General features: G+C 48.3%; 1 long non-coding RNA gene across 2 annotated transcripts; it reads right to left on the reverse strand.

Moving 5' to 3' along the window:
* Nucleotides 1–1,057: 1,057 nt before the first annotated feature.
* On the reverse strand, nucleotides 1,058–7,516 carry LOC129639676 (uncharacterized). 2 transcript variants are annotated; one of them, XR_008708539.1, is made up of 3 exons: nucleotides 7,094–7,516; nucleotides 6,310–6,421; nucleotides 1,058–1,152 (listed from the first exon to the last, which is right to left on the reverse strand). It is a non-coding gene; the product is annotated as an uncharacterized LOC129639676 (long non-coding RNA). The 2 variants fall into 2 exon arrangements; XR_008708538.1 differs by lacking the exon at nucleotides 1,058–1,152 and having other exon boundaries at nucleotides 5,908–6,421.
* Between the last annotated feature and the right edge of the window lie 8,372 nt (nucleotides 7,517–15,888).

Consider the following 15,888-nt stretch of genomic DNA (forward strand, 5'->3'; position numbering starts at 1 on the left):
TTGGCAGGCATGCATTGCAGGTAAATTACACTGCGATAAAGCTGATGAAAAGATTTTCATAATTTTTGGGCTTCCCAGATGGCGCTAGCAGTAAAGAACCTGCCTGCCAATGCAGGAGACACAAGAGACCCAAGTTCCATCCCTGGGTCAGGACGATTCCCTGCAGGAGGGCTCAGCAACCCACTCTAGCATTCTTACCTGGAGAATCCCATGGACAGAGGAGCCTAGCTGGCTACAGCCCACGAAGTCACTAAAGACTTGGAGAAGATTTAGCAACTAAACAACAACTTTCCTAAAAAGCAAAGGAAGATAAAGGAGATTGATGCCTTTTTTCTAGCCCCAGGACTGATCACTGCATAATTTGGGGGCACACCTTTTACAGCAACCCCACCGCATCCACAGTGCCTCAATTTCATCCTAGATGCAAAACGAATTTCTCCTGGATCCTGAAATCATCTTGAGGTCTTCAGAAGAAGAGGTGTGGGAAACAGTCAAGGAAGCCTTCTATCATCTCCATAACCAGCAACAATGAGATGGCCCCACCCCTCAGATGAAAGGGGAGGAAAACAGTCTCCTTAGAAAACATTTTTTAATTAGAAATTTTTATCAGAAACATTCACAGAAGGATTTTAGTCAAATGATGCAATAATTTTACGGCAATCATAACCATACTTTTGAAAGCCAGGGCTGATTACCAGGTGTATTAGAAATGGCCTTGAGGGAAACCTCTGTGCAAATATCCCTTTTTTAGTTTCATTTCAAAGACAACTTAAAAGGGAAAAGGGAGGGTGTCTGAAGCAGTCGAGTAGCAGTCATTTGCACCTGGACAGCCTATGTGTCATCTCAGAGTCTGGAGCATTTTCTGCACTGGTGGGAGCGCTTATGTGTGCCCAGGAAGCCCTGGGAGCTGGACAGAGGGGCGTGGCAGAGAGACGAGGTGCCTCTGCCAAGGTCACTGGGAAACACAGGTGGACTTGAGGGCTCCGCTCCCACCTGATTACAATCACGCGGCCTCGCGGCTCTGAACGGAGCACAGTCTTTGGGAGGTCCCTCCGAGCTTCAGAACCACAACCTCTGCAACCAAAGGGAAGGTGATGAGGCCCCAGCCAAGTTTCCTGAGCTCTTGCTACACGAACAGCACCAGCAGGCCTCCTGGGGGAGAATGAAGGTGGACACGATTCAGATCCTCCAACAAGGGTGAGGTTAACTCACAAAGACAAGTCTTTGGGAAGAGATGAGACCTGCCAATGAGGTGTTCAGACCTTTCCCTTGGTCTCCAAGCCGAGGTGGGAGTAGACATGTTGTTGTTTAGTCGCTAAGTCGTGTCCGACTCTTTTGCAACCCCATGCACTGGAGCCCGCCAGGCTCCTCTGTCCCGTGGGATTCTCCAGACCAGAGTCCTAGAGTGGTTTGCTATTCCCTTCTCCAGGGGATCTTCCCTTGGCAGGCAGATTCCTTACCACTGTTGAGCCACCAGGGCAGCCCTGGGTATAGATGTAGACGTGGAGTATTTCACAATGTCATCCTACCCATCCTATATCCTGTCCGACTGGAGAACCCCTGCCTCTTCCCCATGACAGGCAAAGCCAGCTCAATTCTGGCTTTGAGCGTTGAGCGTTGGCCTCCAAGCTGTTGGCTGAAAACCAGACCCTCGCAGTCTCCTCCAAGAAATCCAGAAGGGACTTTGGATGGTGTGTTCCCATTCTGTTTGTGTTTTGCTGGTTTCCCGCCCCACCCGGTCCTCTTTTCCGCTCCCTCTTTCCTTCTTTTCCTTCCCGCAGAAGAAAAACACCACACTTAGACCTCAAGACAAGGAGAGCTGAGAAGCTTCTGGATCCTCACCCCACTTCCCTGAGCAGTTGGGGAAACCATGGTTCATGTTAGAGCTGAGCCAGGGCCTGTGCCCCAAGGAGGGTCCATCTGACCAGGGCAGGACCCCAAGGTGGACCTGTTTGTCCCCATCCTCTGAGTGATCTGGACTAAAGGATGAGGCAAAGGTCAGCGGAAGGCAGTGGCCAGGGGGACCCACCAGTCACCCACCACCGCAGTGTGGTCAGTGGCCAGCCTGGATTCTCTAGAACAGTTCCAGTTTCAAATACCCCGTTGACCCCATAAACCGTCCAAATGGCCTGGAAATTATACCATTTCAATGTCCAAACTACAGATTCAAGACTTCCCCCTCAGTTTGGAATGGGTACAAAAATCTCTCATCACCCAAATGTCCCGGCTGGGTTTTTAGAAACCGCGATCACTGCGGCTCGGGACTGATGGGGAAGGGGTGAGCTGGGTCCTCGCGCTCTCTCCCCGTCCCCTGACATCTGTGCTCTCCTCCCACTCAGCACTGCCTGCTGCCCATCCTCTACCACCTCCCGCTGGCCTCCTCTTGGAGGAAAGGAGGGATCTGGCAAGAGCACATGGAACCCAAGTATCTGAAGAGGATTGTAGGCTCTTTGCACCCTCACAAGAGGTGATGTCTTGGGACCAAGGGCATGTTCAGTCACTCAGTTGTGTCCAACTCATTTTTGACCCCCCAGACTGTAAACTGCCAGGCTCCTCCGTCCATGGGACTCTCGAGGCAAGAGTCCTGGAGTGGGTTGCCGTTTCCTCCTCCAGGGAATCTTCCAGACCCAGGGATCAAACCCTCGTCTCCTGCATTGGCAGATGGATTCTTTACTGCTGAGCCACCTGGGAAGTCCCTTGAGACCAAAGGTCGACTCCTAATAAGGAATTAGGGGCTTAAGCAAGCTAATATGAGGGAAGGGAGAGAGGGAGACCCCTGGAGCCCCTTGAAGCTAAGTGGCTGCTACCTGTTCTGCTGTGGTCCAGCTTAAATCTCCTGCCTCTGAAGGGGATGGAGGAAACCGCAGCTGCTGTGGTCGAAGGAGAGAGCAGGTGTCAGGTAGGTCTGAGCATCCTTCACTGAGTGGCCACACTCACTTCTGGGTGCAGGACCATGAGGCAGGAATACATACCGTGATGGCCGGACCCAAGGACCACTGGCTGCTGGCTACAAGCCTAAAGGGGACTCCTATATATTTTGTTGCACTTCTACCCCAGGGAAAACGTGCAACTTGTCCACCAGAAAGCTGCACAGCGGTTGATATCAACAGGAAGTACTCGGTCCCTTGGGGCGCCAAACTACCCACCATGAGGGTCTCTATGTCACCGCAGTTGCAGTCGCCAGGGACATGAATCATGGCCAGCATGAGACTGTGGAAGCAGAGTGTGCTGTAGCTCATCATAGGACTCCCACCCAGAATGCTGTCTCCCTCGGTCGGGGGAGTCTTGCGGGGATCCACCTAAAAGGTTCTGCCCAGGGCTGGAGGTCTAGGTCTTGAGCAGTTCCCCCAGTCCCTCCCACCCCGTGCTCGCTTCTCTTCACTCCCTGATGACAACTGTCTCCCTTCTGCTCTGCCTCCCGCAGCCTCAGTGAGGCTCTGCCTGCTGCCTTCCCAGTTGCCTGCTTGCTTTCATTCTCTCCTCTATTTGTTCTCTGTACGGCAGACGATAAGTCAACTTCAGCCCTAAAATCCATCCTCTGGTTAAAAAAAAGGATGCATGACCATCTTGGAAGAAAGTCTCCACAGAAGGCTGTCTCACCCTCTGTTTTTTCCCTCCGACTTGTCCTCCTATGGGCTGATGTTTTCACACTTAGAAATTAATTTCTTTGACTTTGTTAAAATACGGATACGTGGAGAAAGGGAACAGCTATTTGTGTTTCAGAGCAAATGTACTTATTCCACGAGGAAACTTTGATAGAGAAAGAAAGAATCTGAGAGTTCCTTTGATAGGGAGATGCAGAATTGGAAAATAAAGGAGCTGGGAACAGTTAAGAGAGGCCCCAGAGAAAGAGGGAACAACTGGATAACAGAGATGGAAGGGGCCCAAGGCGCACTTTTCCTGTTTCAGAGCTTTGCACTTGCCAAGCGAGTCTGAGCCAGGTCTCAGATCAACAAGGGGAAAGGGGAGGGGTGTAATGGCACCAGTTCAGCCTTAGCCACAAAGGCCTCCTTTAGGCCAGAGACTGTGTTCAGTTCAGCTCAGTTCAGTCGTTCAGTCATGTCCAACTCTTTGCAACCCCATGGACTGCAGGGCCTCCCTGTCCATCACCAACTCCCGGAGTTTACCCAAATCCATGTCTGTTGAGTCGGTGATGCCATCCAACCATCTCATCCTCTGTTGTCCCCTTCTCCTCCCGCCTTCGATCTTTCCCAGCATCAGGGTCTTTTCCAATGAGTCAATTCTTCGCATCAGGTGGCCAAAGTATTGGAGTTTCAGCTTCAACCTCAGTCCTTCCAATGAACACCCAGGGCTGGTCTCCTTTAGGATGGACGGGTTGGATCTCCTTGCAGGCCAAGGGACTCTCAAGAGTCTTCTCTAACACCACAGTTCAAAAGCATCAATTCTTCAGTGCTCAGCTTTCTTTATAGTCCAACCCTCACATCCATATATGACTACTGGAAAAACCATAGTCTTGACTAGGCAGACCTTTGTTGGCAAAGCAATGTCTCTGCTTTTTAATATGCTATCTAGATTGACTATGTAGGCACCAGCAACGCGAAGACCCAGCTCCTGCCCTCAAGGAGCTCACCGACTCATGGGAAGAAGCAGAAGGGCATCAACATTTGAGAGTGCTTCAGCTGAGCGATGTACACAGGGGAGGGGCCTGGGGAACAGGGAGGATCCGGCTCATAGGCTATTAACAGACAAGTAAGAAGGAATCTAACAGCAGAGGGAAAGGAATACCTGGCAGAGGGAGCAGCCTAAGCAAAGTCTCATGAACATGACTTCCATGGTGTCCAATGGCTAAGACTCACTCCCAATGCAGGGGGCATGGTTTGAATCCCTGGTTGAGGAACTAAAATCCCACATGTTGTCAAAAAAGCAGAGTTCTGTGTGTTTGGAATATAGAATCCTTAAGGTGATGGGAGATGGGGCAGGAAAAGTGCTTGGCCATCAGAGCACCAAAGGGCATGCCCAGATGCATAAGCTTTCTTAGAAAAGCAGTGAGAGGAGCTCTTGGTAGATTTTAAGCAGGGGCCTGTAGTGGGTGGGAGGGAGGCTCAAGACGGAGGGGATATATGTACACATATAGCTGATTCACTTTGTTGTACAGTAGAAACTAACACAACGTTGTAAAGCAACTATACTCCAATAACAAAATAAAAATAATAAATAAATAAAATAAAAGTAGGGGCCTACAAGGGCAGTTTGTTTCTGGACGATCATCTGAAAGCAAGCAGATGATAGAGAAGGGAATGAGACCAGAGATAGAGGCCATTCAGGAGGTGCTGGTAATAGGGGGAGAGGAAGAACTGGCCCAAAGCAGGGGCAGAGGGCCTGGAGGAAGATTGGAAGCAGCACCTATGAGACCTGGGAGCGGCCCAAGGCCAGAGGGATTGTAAGGAGATAACAAAACGATGCCTGGATTTCTGGCAGGGCCACTGGTGAATGGTTAACTATCCACAGAGAGAGGAATGCAGGGGAGTCATCCAGGGCGGAGGTCCGATAGTCTGGATGTAAGTATAGCCTCGCTAGGTCAACATGCTATTTGAAAATCCCTTCAATTATCCATAAAGTCCAGTTGCTTTGGTTGAATTAGATGAAGTTCCAGGACCTTGCTCACATGATCATTAAATCCCAGAATTGTACTCAGCATAGAGCTGTAACTCATGGCATGAAAAACACAAGGAACCTGCCTCTCTATGGAATAGAAGAGTCATGTCCTCACCATGGGGCTGTAAGCCATGGGTAGGATGGCTGGCAGGTACCTCACATGCACATTTAAGTCAGAGTTTCTCAACCAAGGCTGAGTGTTGTATCTACTGGGGGAGGTTGGAGAGGATGGCTGAGTCCCGCACGCAGAGGTTCTGACTTAACTCTCTGGAGCACAGCCTGGGGATCTGAATTATCAAAAGCTCCTGGGAAACTCTAAAGTGCAGACACAGTTGAGAGTCTCTGATTTAGATTGTTCTCTCTCCTTCCCAGTGTATTTGAATTCCCCTTCCCTAGAAGCTCAAACGGTAAAGAATCTGCCCGCAATGCGGGAGACCAAGGTTTGATCCCTGGGTCGGGAAGATCCTCTGGAGAAGGTAATGGCAACCCGCTCCAGTATTCTTGCTGGGAGAATTCTATGGACAGAGGAGCCTGGCAGACTACAGTCCATGGGGTCACAAAGAGTCAGACATGACTGAGCGACTAACACTTTCAAAGGTCAATGAGCCAGGTCATCGTGGGACCGATGGCGACTAGCAGAGGCTCAGACAGTGACATCCTTGGCCCGCCCCTGATAGTCCCTCTGGATCTCACAGTAAATGTTTATCCAGGCAGCCCCGGGTCCGGCAGCGGCTGCTGATTGCTGGGTACACTTGCTGGGATGGGGCAGAGGCTCTTCCAGACACTGGTTCCAGACAGCTTGGCTCTGAAACACAAACAAACAAAAAATAGTCCCTATGCCTCTCAACCTGTTCTGCACTGGGGAGGTGCTGGGGTGGGGATCAGGGGAAGATTTCAAACCAGGGCAACATTTACTAGGCTTTTCCAACCTGTGCTAGAGTAGTTATTACTGCAAATAGCCATTTGGGTGGCCACGAGTCTGTAATTTCAAACTCTGAAGCAGCATGTTCTCAGAGCCCTGGGTATCTCATTTTGGTGATGCAACGAGGAAGATCCAGGGACAGGACAAAAGGCAAATCTCACCGCTCCCCCCAGCCTCTCCCAGCTGCTGGCACCACGACCACCAGGTTATTCAAAATCGGGCTCCAAGATTTTACAAGGAGGATCCTTCAGAGTCCAGGCTGGAGCTTAATTCGTCTTTTTCTTGCCATATCTGCATTTGTTGTTGTTCAGTCGCTAAGTCGTGTCCGACTCTTTGTGACCCCATGGACTGTAGCCCGCCAGGCTCCCCTGTCCATGGGATTATCCTGGCAAGAATATTGGAGTGGGTTGCCATTTCCTTCTCCAGGGGATCTTCCTGACCCAGGGAATTGAACTTATGTCTCCTGTATCTCCTGAATTCTTGACCACTGAGCCATCAGGGAAGCCCCATTTCCACATACCTTCCCCTTTAAATGGTCCTAGATTCTCTGCCTACCTTCCCATTAAAATGGTCCTAGTTTCTCTGAGTATCTTCCCTGGAGCATCTCTGAAGCTCTAATTCCAGTGAACCTTGATCCATCAGAAGCAATGGAGACTGAGTCAGTTTATCCATGAGTCCACAGCGCAGCCTCCTTGCTCAGCAACCAGAGCAGAAAAGCCACACACGTCCAGAGTGGAGGCCACCAAACATAGCGGAGACCCCCTTCAGCCACTCGGTTCTTCCCTGACCCCTTGGGTATCAGTAGGGCATCCCCATGAGAGCCCAGAGGAAAGTAAAGGTACGTAGTCTTAGTTTTGTGGAGAAGAAGGGTATATACCAGTCCCAGCCTTGGGGACACTTTAATCCAATCAGTGTTCATCAAGCGCAGGGCAGAGAAGGCTTAAGACATCAGATGAAAATCTGAACTCTGGGGGGCCCCTGGGTTGACCCCAAATTCCTAGAGCTGCAGCTTTCCTAGGACTGCTTTAATCCGCTGTGAAGGCACCTCTTTAGTGGGAGCCAGTTGTCCCCAGCCCACGAGTGACCCAGGACAGGGGCTTCTGCCAGGGTGACTCGCCCCAGGCTCCCGGCTGACCAGCTCCTGTGTCCCTTGCTGGTGTGTCATGTGGGTGACAGCCGGTCACCCTGAGATAAAGGTCTTCTTTTTTTTTAAGGCAAACTATTTGTTCGTTTTCTCTGGCTGGGAAGCATGTGGGATCTTAGTTCCCCAACCAGGGATTGAACCCACACACCATGCATCAGAGTGTGGAGTTGTAAACACTGGATCACCAGGGAAGTCCTGAGACAAGTGTCCTCCAACCTGAGGATGAGGCACAAGGGTTTTCATCTTTCTCTTGGGGATCCCCCAGATGTGCAGTGGCTTCTGCAGGTGGCTGTGAAATTCTCAAAAACCAAAGTCATTTGAATGCATTTTCATCTTTTTAAAGCAATCAATGCAATATCAGAAAGTCCTCTGGGGGAGCCAAGGGGATGGAGAGCCGTCACAAATTTGACAGATTCCTCCTTGTCTAAGTCGTCACATTTGATGGACAAATTCACATAATTCATTCATTTCAACAAACACCCAGCAGGCGCCCAGTTCTGTAAGGTGACCCCCTCCCTGCAGGCAGGAATCCGGCAGGGCCCTGGCCCGGCAAGGTCTCGGTTGCGGTTTAGGAGGCAGGTGATCGTCAGAGTGTGTGAACAACAGTGTGTGTGAAAAATAGTGTGTGACGACTGACAGAGGGGCGGCCTGCACGGGGGGCTAACACTGCCGTGGGGTGTCAGGAAAATACGTGGGGAGATTGGGAGCAATTCACCAGGACCTGAAAATGAGAAGTGCGGGGAAGGATGGTGGGCTCAGAGCTGCAGAGCCGTGTGGAAAGGCGGCCCCTTCGAGAGTCGGCTTCCACAGGCTGGACCTCACCCTGGGGGCCCGGCTGAGGTCAACCATAGGATGCTGGTGCTGTGCCTGGTCCAAGAGCTTTCTGGCCCTTTCCTAGTGAGATTTCTTCTTCACTGCACGCTGGGTGGATGAACATATGTCTGATAAGCAGCGCCACGGGTATGTGGCCTTCAAAGTCACAGACATCATCCTCTTTGGAAGGCTAAAAATAACTCTCCCATCTGCTGCCTCCATCTCACCTGCCCAGGCAGAAGGCAGCCAGGTGGGCCGCATCAGAAGCAGGACTTGGCAGAGGAGGGAGGACTCTGGCAGCTCCCCAGTTTGATCAGCTATCCACCGACTTCCAAGCGTATCAGGAGGCGAGAGTCTTGTCACACAAAGATATGAGCCCAGAGGACCGTCCAAAGGAGAGGAGAAGAGAGTGGGTGCTTACCGAGTGTCCACTCTCCATCGGCCCGGGGTCAGCCACTTTGTGGATGTTACCATCATCTCTGTTTAAAGAGGAACCCAGGCTGCCCCTCCCACGACTGGAAGGTTTGAAGTCAACCCCATGCCCACCCCTGTGGGCACACACACCAGTCCCCACTCCAGCTTCCTGGTTCCCCGCTCTGCCCCCTCACCAGCACTATCTTGGCTGCTGGGTTTGGAAGGGCCTCATTCTGGGCTGCAAGCCCTCCTTTTCTCACAGCTGCTCCAGCAGGAGCTGTCAGCACTGGCCCACGCAGGAGTGGGTGTTTGCAAACGTTCAGAACGACCTTCCTTTAATGACAGTAGCATACGGATCCTTGAACAAGTAACACACGTCTGCATCCTTTTCCAAGAGATGCCCTCACTTGCCTGCATGAGACAAAGAGATATGGGATAGAAGATGCAGAGGTAAAAGAATCAGGTTTGGAAATTAACTCCTTGCACATTAAAAAATGAAACTCACAGGAAATTCCCTGGTAGTCCAGTGGATAGGTCTTGGTGTTTTCACTGACATGGCTGGGGTTCAAGCCCTGGTTGAGGAACTAAGATCCTAAGATCCTCGAGGCTCGGCCAAAAAATAAAACAAATAAAATAAAATGAGATGTAGCTGGGCATTTGTATTTCTTTTTAAAAAAGAAATTAACAAATTCCTAACCCCTTATCCCACACACAAATATCCTCACGGAACCCTAGAGTCTGGGGTCCCTCAAGAGAGGACATGATGTCCATTTACTTCAATGCCTTAAACTGTCCACTGGTCTGTAACACACGGCCCATCTCACCCATCAGGTCCTACATGGCACGCATTTCCCTTCTCACTTCTGCACCCACCTCCAGCCAAGGCAATGGGAAGTTCTTCTGATTCTGGTTCTCCAGAATCCTACCCCACTCAGAAAGCTCTGCCTTTAGCCCGTTTCTCTTGAACCTTCAGTCCCAGAGATGCTACTGTTCATCTGCTTTTTAGAAATTATCATCCCCAAGTCATCTCTTTATGTTCAGTCTTCTTATCTCTCCAGCCTCCTAACTATGTCCTATTCAAGGACGTGAGCGTGAGCATTCAGTCTGGTCTTTGACGTGAAATATGAAAGAAAGGTGAGCGAGACAAGTGCGTGTGTAACCACACGGAGGATGGAGGGCAGGATGGGAGAGGGGGTTGAAGCCAGCGAGTCTTGTGGGTGTGCTGAGGAGGTGGCAAGGGAGGCTGATCAGAGGCAAGAGCTGAAACTCTAGAGTTAGACTTCATTTTTCTCCTTACACTTCTGTTTGCTTTTCATTAAAATGGGTAAGTGATACCCAACAGGAAAAGTTAAAGGACTAACTATATGCGTAGAACTTTACTTCCATGACCTCAGACTCTTAATCTTTTTTTTTTTTCTTTCCTTAACAGGTAAAGAAATTGGAGCTTCAGTTCAGTTCAGTTCAGTCGCTCAGTCGTGTCCAACTCTTTGCTACCCTATGGACTGTAGCACTGGGAAAACCATAGCCTTGACTAGACGGACCTTTGTTGGCAAAGTAATGTCTCTGCTTTTTAATATGCTGTCTAGGTTGGTCATAACTTTCCTTCCAAGAAGTGTCTTTTAATTTCATGGCTGCAGTGATTTTGGAGCCCCCCAAAATAAAGTCAGCCACTGTTTCCACTGTTTCCCCATCTATTTGCCATGAAGTGATGGGACCAGATGCCATCATCTTAGTTTTCTGAATGTTGAGCTTTAAGCCAATTTTTTCACTCTCCTCTTTCACTTTCATCAAGAAGCTCTTTAGTTCCTCTTCACTTTCTGCCATAAGGGTGGTGTCATCTGCGTATCTGAGGCTATTGATATTTCTCCTGGCAATCTTGATTCCAGCTTGTGCTTCTTCCAGCCCAGCATTTCTCATGATGTACTCTGCTTATAAGTTAAATAAGCAGGGTGACAATATACAGCCTTGATGTACTCCCTTTCCTATTTGGAACCAGTCTGTTGTTCCATGTCCAGTTCTAACTGTTGCTTCCTGACCTGCATATAGGTTTCTCAAGAGGCAGGTCAGGTGGTCTGGTATTCCCATCTTCTTCAGAATTTTCCACAGTTTACTGTGATTAAAGATGATATAACTTGGAACTTCCTTGGTGGTCCAGTGGTTTAGAATCTGTCTTCCGACAGACGGGATGCGGGTTTGATCCCTGGCCGGAGAACTAGGATCCCACATGCCGCAGGACAACAAAGTCTGCGTGCTGTGACTAGAGAAGCCTGGGAGGTGAAACGGAGACCCAGAAAGTGAAGCAATCTGCCCAGAGACACGCAGATGGGCAACGGCAGAGCCGAGATCCAAGCCCAGGCTGGTCTGCGTCTGCCACGCTTGCTTCTAGCCACTGCCGATGCTGCCTCCCTCTGTACGTCTGATGTCCGATTGTCAGGAGCACCAGGTGCTTGCTTCAGAAACCACAGCTACTCAGGGAAGGAGTACACACCTCCCAATCGCCATCCTCTCCAGGAGAGAGATCCTTGCTCCTCTCCCAACAATCTCTCCCCACTCCCCTTTATTCCTGAACAGGCAGGTTGGTCCACATCCTGCCAGGTTAACTGTGACTCTATTATTGTCAGTGTTGCGATGCCCCAGAGAGGGCGGATGCAGTCTCCTTCAGAGGAAGGATCATTTATTCTCTTCAGATCTCTCTCCTCAGCTAGTGGGGCATTTAGTAAGTCCCTGATTAAAAACAGTCACCCCTGGTCTCTTGGTGGCAGGGGCCAGGGGGTGGGTAGGGGGCTTGGTTCCAGGATCCCTGAGGATACCAAAATCCAAGCATGCCCAGGTCCCTTATATAAAATGGCACAGTATTTGTGTATAGTCTATACACATCTTCCCTTACACTTTAAATAGTCTCTAGATTACTTAGAAAACCTAATAAAATGTAAATGATACGTAAATAGTTGTAAATACAAAGTAAATACTATTGAAAATTCAAGTTTTGCTTTTTGGAGCTCTCTGGAATTTTTTTCTTCTTGCATATTTTCAATCTGCAGTTGGTTGAACCACAGATGGGAAGCCTACAGATACGGAGGGCAACTGTACTTCATGTTTGATGTACAGCCAAGACAAGGACTGATGGAGGGTGGGAGTGACCACATTTCTCAGAGCTTCTGTGGTTCACTGTGAGATCCTGACCTCTTGAAATGTGTCACTGGCAGACAGGCCACTGAGCAGCCTCTGAGTCCCAGGTGCCATTCAATTCTGAAGTCTCAGGGGACCCCAGGAGACTGCAGCAGAAGGGGGAGACACATATATCATCCTCATGACATTTGTGTTGACTTTAAGGGTTTAGCTTTAATCACAAGTGTGCATGCATGTGTAGTCGTGTGCAATGCTTTGCAACCCCACAGGCTGTAGCCCACCAGGTTTTCTGTCCATAGGATTTTCCAGGCAAGAATACTGGAGTGAGTTGCCATTTCCTTCTCCAGGGGAATTTTGCTGACCCAGGGATCAAACCTGTATCTCTTGCATTGGCAGGTGGATTCTTTACCACTAGTGCCACCTGGGAAGCCCAAGTGGAGGTTTAACTTTTGGAAAAAAAAAAACCCCAATCTTTAGAAGTAATTTACATGAAAACATACGTCTATACAAAATTCTGCATATGACTGTTCATGGCAGCATTATTCAAAATAGTCAAAAGTGGAAACAATCCAAATGTACCTCAAATGATGAACGGATACATGAAGTGTGGTAGCTCCATATAATGGAATATTATTTGGGGGAAAAAAGGAATGAAGCGCTGATACATACTACAACATGAATGAACCTTGAAAATTATGCTAATTCAAAGGAGCCGGGCACAAAAGACTACAAAGGGTAGGATCTCATTTATATGAAATATTCAGAGAGAGAAAAAGCAGAGCAGTAGTTGCCAGCGGCTAGGAGGAGATGCGGAAATGATAGCTATTGTGTGTGGGGTTTATCTGAGGGTGATGAAAAATGTTCCAAAATTGATCATGGTGACAACTGCACAACTCTGAGGATATACTAAAAATCATTGAATTATACACTTCAAATGGGTGACTTTCTAGTGTATGAATTATACCCCAAGAAAATTATTACAAATACAAAATAATTTACAATGAACATAGCTGTTTTCTTACAATTGATATTGATTCCAATTATGCCAATCACTGAGATGTCGTCTACTTCATGGTTACTCTATTTCACCCTGTTTGCTCTCAAATCAGCTACTTTTCAAGGGCATTTGCTGATTTCATTTTCCTTTCAAGACCACAAAAAAGGCATAAGGATTTTTTTTTTTTTCAAATCTGAGATCTTTTTATGATCAAAGTGATCCATTGTTAAAAATTCATACCATACAGAAAGAGCATAATAAACCTCAAACATCTACTCATAACCCCTTCCCCAAAGACTGCCACTCTAATAGGTTGCTTTACAGCCTTCCTGAGCTTTAATGAATGTATAAACATAAATGTAATTTGCACGAACTTGATCATCCAAGTACACTGTTCTGAAACCAGCTTTTTTTCTTTGACAGCCTGTCATAGATGACTTTCAACGACCAAATATTTTGATATACACCATCATTTTTAATACCTGCTTAATATTGTTGAATAGATAACCCCCAGTTATACTAGTCAACTCCACGTTAACGGATATTTAAGCTGTTGTCATGTTTTTTCTATGCTAAACAAGCTACAAGGACATTCACTGAGATATTAGGCTGGCCAAAAAGATCATTCAGGTGTTTTCCATAACATCTTACAGAAAAACCTGAATGGATTTTTTTTGGCCAACCCAATACATGCCTAGAAATGGCCAAAGGAGTCACGTATTTTACAACTGGATGTCTATTCCTTGATCTCCTTCTAGAAAGGAGGCTAATTGGGAGGATCCTGCATTAAAAAGTGTCTTTTAGACCTCAGCAACTGGAACCAGGGGACTAGCAAGGGGCTCCATTTGGCTGTCCATCACTCCCCACCTGGAGGCAGAGATGAGGACATCATATCTTTTCACTTCTGGTGAATTTCCACAGGTGGAAACCAGCCAAATCCTTGAGTTATGGCCATTTTTTTCAGTTCTAAGATTCCAAGGATTTCCTCTCTCAATTTCTGGTAACCTCTTTGCTACATAGTCCAAAGATTTCATGGTGATTTCCAAATTTAGACAAAATTCGTTATGTCTGAAAGTAATTGGAAGAAAGTTTAGGATCACAGAGTGCATGAGATGTTAGTACCAACTAAGGATGAGTTCACAGAACTAGTTACAGCAAAAAGAACTCTTCAAGGTCCCAAAGAATCACTTGGTTTTTTGTGATCTTCTAACCTGTGGTGGATTCATTTTGATGTTTGGCAAAACTAATACAATTATGTAAAGTTTAAAAATAAAATTAAAAAAAAAAAAACACACAACTTATTTTCAGAACCAGGCATTTAGCTACAAGGCCTGACTGGCTTCCTGGCAAATTTTAAAGCCTACATCCCTTAAATAAACCCTGCTTCTCTCAAGTGAAATAGAAGTTTCTATCCTTCCCTCAAACATGCTGTATTTTCCTACCTTGTGTCTTTGCCATTAATAATAAAAAGCTGGCACCATTTCCATCTATTATATTCCAGGCACTCTTCTACATGCTTTGGGGGGGGATATTTTAGGTAATTCAACGAGGCAGGTACTATTTCTCCCCATATACATGTAAGGAAAAATGAAGCTAGAAAGGTTGAGTGACTTACCCAGAGTCACACAGCTGCTCAGGGTCAAGCAGATCACGTCATCCTAATTCCAACACTTCTGCTCTCAATCTCCCCCTCTGCATTGCCTGACACCCCCCACTCTCTCTGGCTCCCAACAACCTAAATCCCTCAAGAGGCACCTCAAATTCCATCTCTTCTGACAGGTCCCCACCTTCAACCCCATGGAAGTTCTTTCATCATTCTGAATTCTTACTGTCTGAACTCCGAGGGGCTTATTGTCCTCAACACAGTTTCTTCAGCAGCTTTCAAGCACCAGACTGCCAGTGTCCAGCCCCAGCCCCAGGTCTCAAGGCGGTGCGGCCAGAGTTGTGTCTGCCACTAGACTGCAGCCCATCGGAGGCCGGTGTGACGGGTACCTCCCTGTATCTCTGGGGACGGCGGCCGCCCAGGAGGCCCACAGCAGACATTTCTGGGTTCACTGGTGAGTTAGGTGGACGATGGCAGTGTGAAGGGATGGCTGCTTTTCTCCCCCTGCCCACGAATCAGGGCCTCTGAGTCTCTGCCTGTTCCTGTGACCCACTGTTCTATGGATTCACCCCTTCCTGTTCTGAGGTGTTTCTCCTCTCACTGGGGAGGCAGCTCTGGCCAGATAATTTATCTCCATGCCCTGTCTTCTGCAGAGGGCGACGTGCAGCCTGGCAGGTGCCTGATAACAAATCCATTAAACCTCCGTCTCTTCTCCCAGCATGAGCTCCCGGGCACTCCAGAGTGTTTATCTTCCCTACCCAGCAGCCGGGTGGATGAGGAGGGTCTCCTTTCACGTGCAGCAAGTAGGAAAGAGACTGTACTTTGAGCCCCAAGTCACCTGAATGACACCCAAAAGACAGAACAACAGGAATTGTACCCTGCATGGCGTCCCCTCCCCTGAGGACCAGGGTTGGGCTGAGATTACTAGAAAACCAAACCCTGATGTCCACCCCCTTTCTCCTTCTGATGGCTCCTCTGCCCTCACACACACACACACACACACCCCTACACATACACAGACAGCCCCTCCTTCCCTGGGCCCCTGACAAGAAAACTCAAAAGGGAACCCTGGTGAGGGCAAAGCCATTGAGATTATGTCATCCAAGGGTCTGGGGTAAGTGGTACCTGATCCCCGTGGTACAATTTGAGAGAATCAGGCAGAACTAACTCCTGGGCTACCTGCCACCAGGACCTGAAAGTTATCATTTAGGATTGTTGCCTGAGTTGGCCTCACAGTCTCCCTTTGGCTT

Source organism: Bubalus kerabau, chromosome X (genome assembly GCF_029407905.1).
Source record: "Bubalus kerabau isolate K-KA32 ecotype Philippines breed swamp buffalo chromosome X, PCC_UOA_SB_1v2, whole genome shotgun sequence".
Taxonomy (NCBI): Eukaryota; Metazoa; Chordata; class Mammalia; order Artiodactyla; family Bovidae; genus Bubalus; species Bubalus kerabau.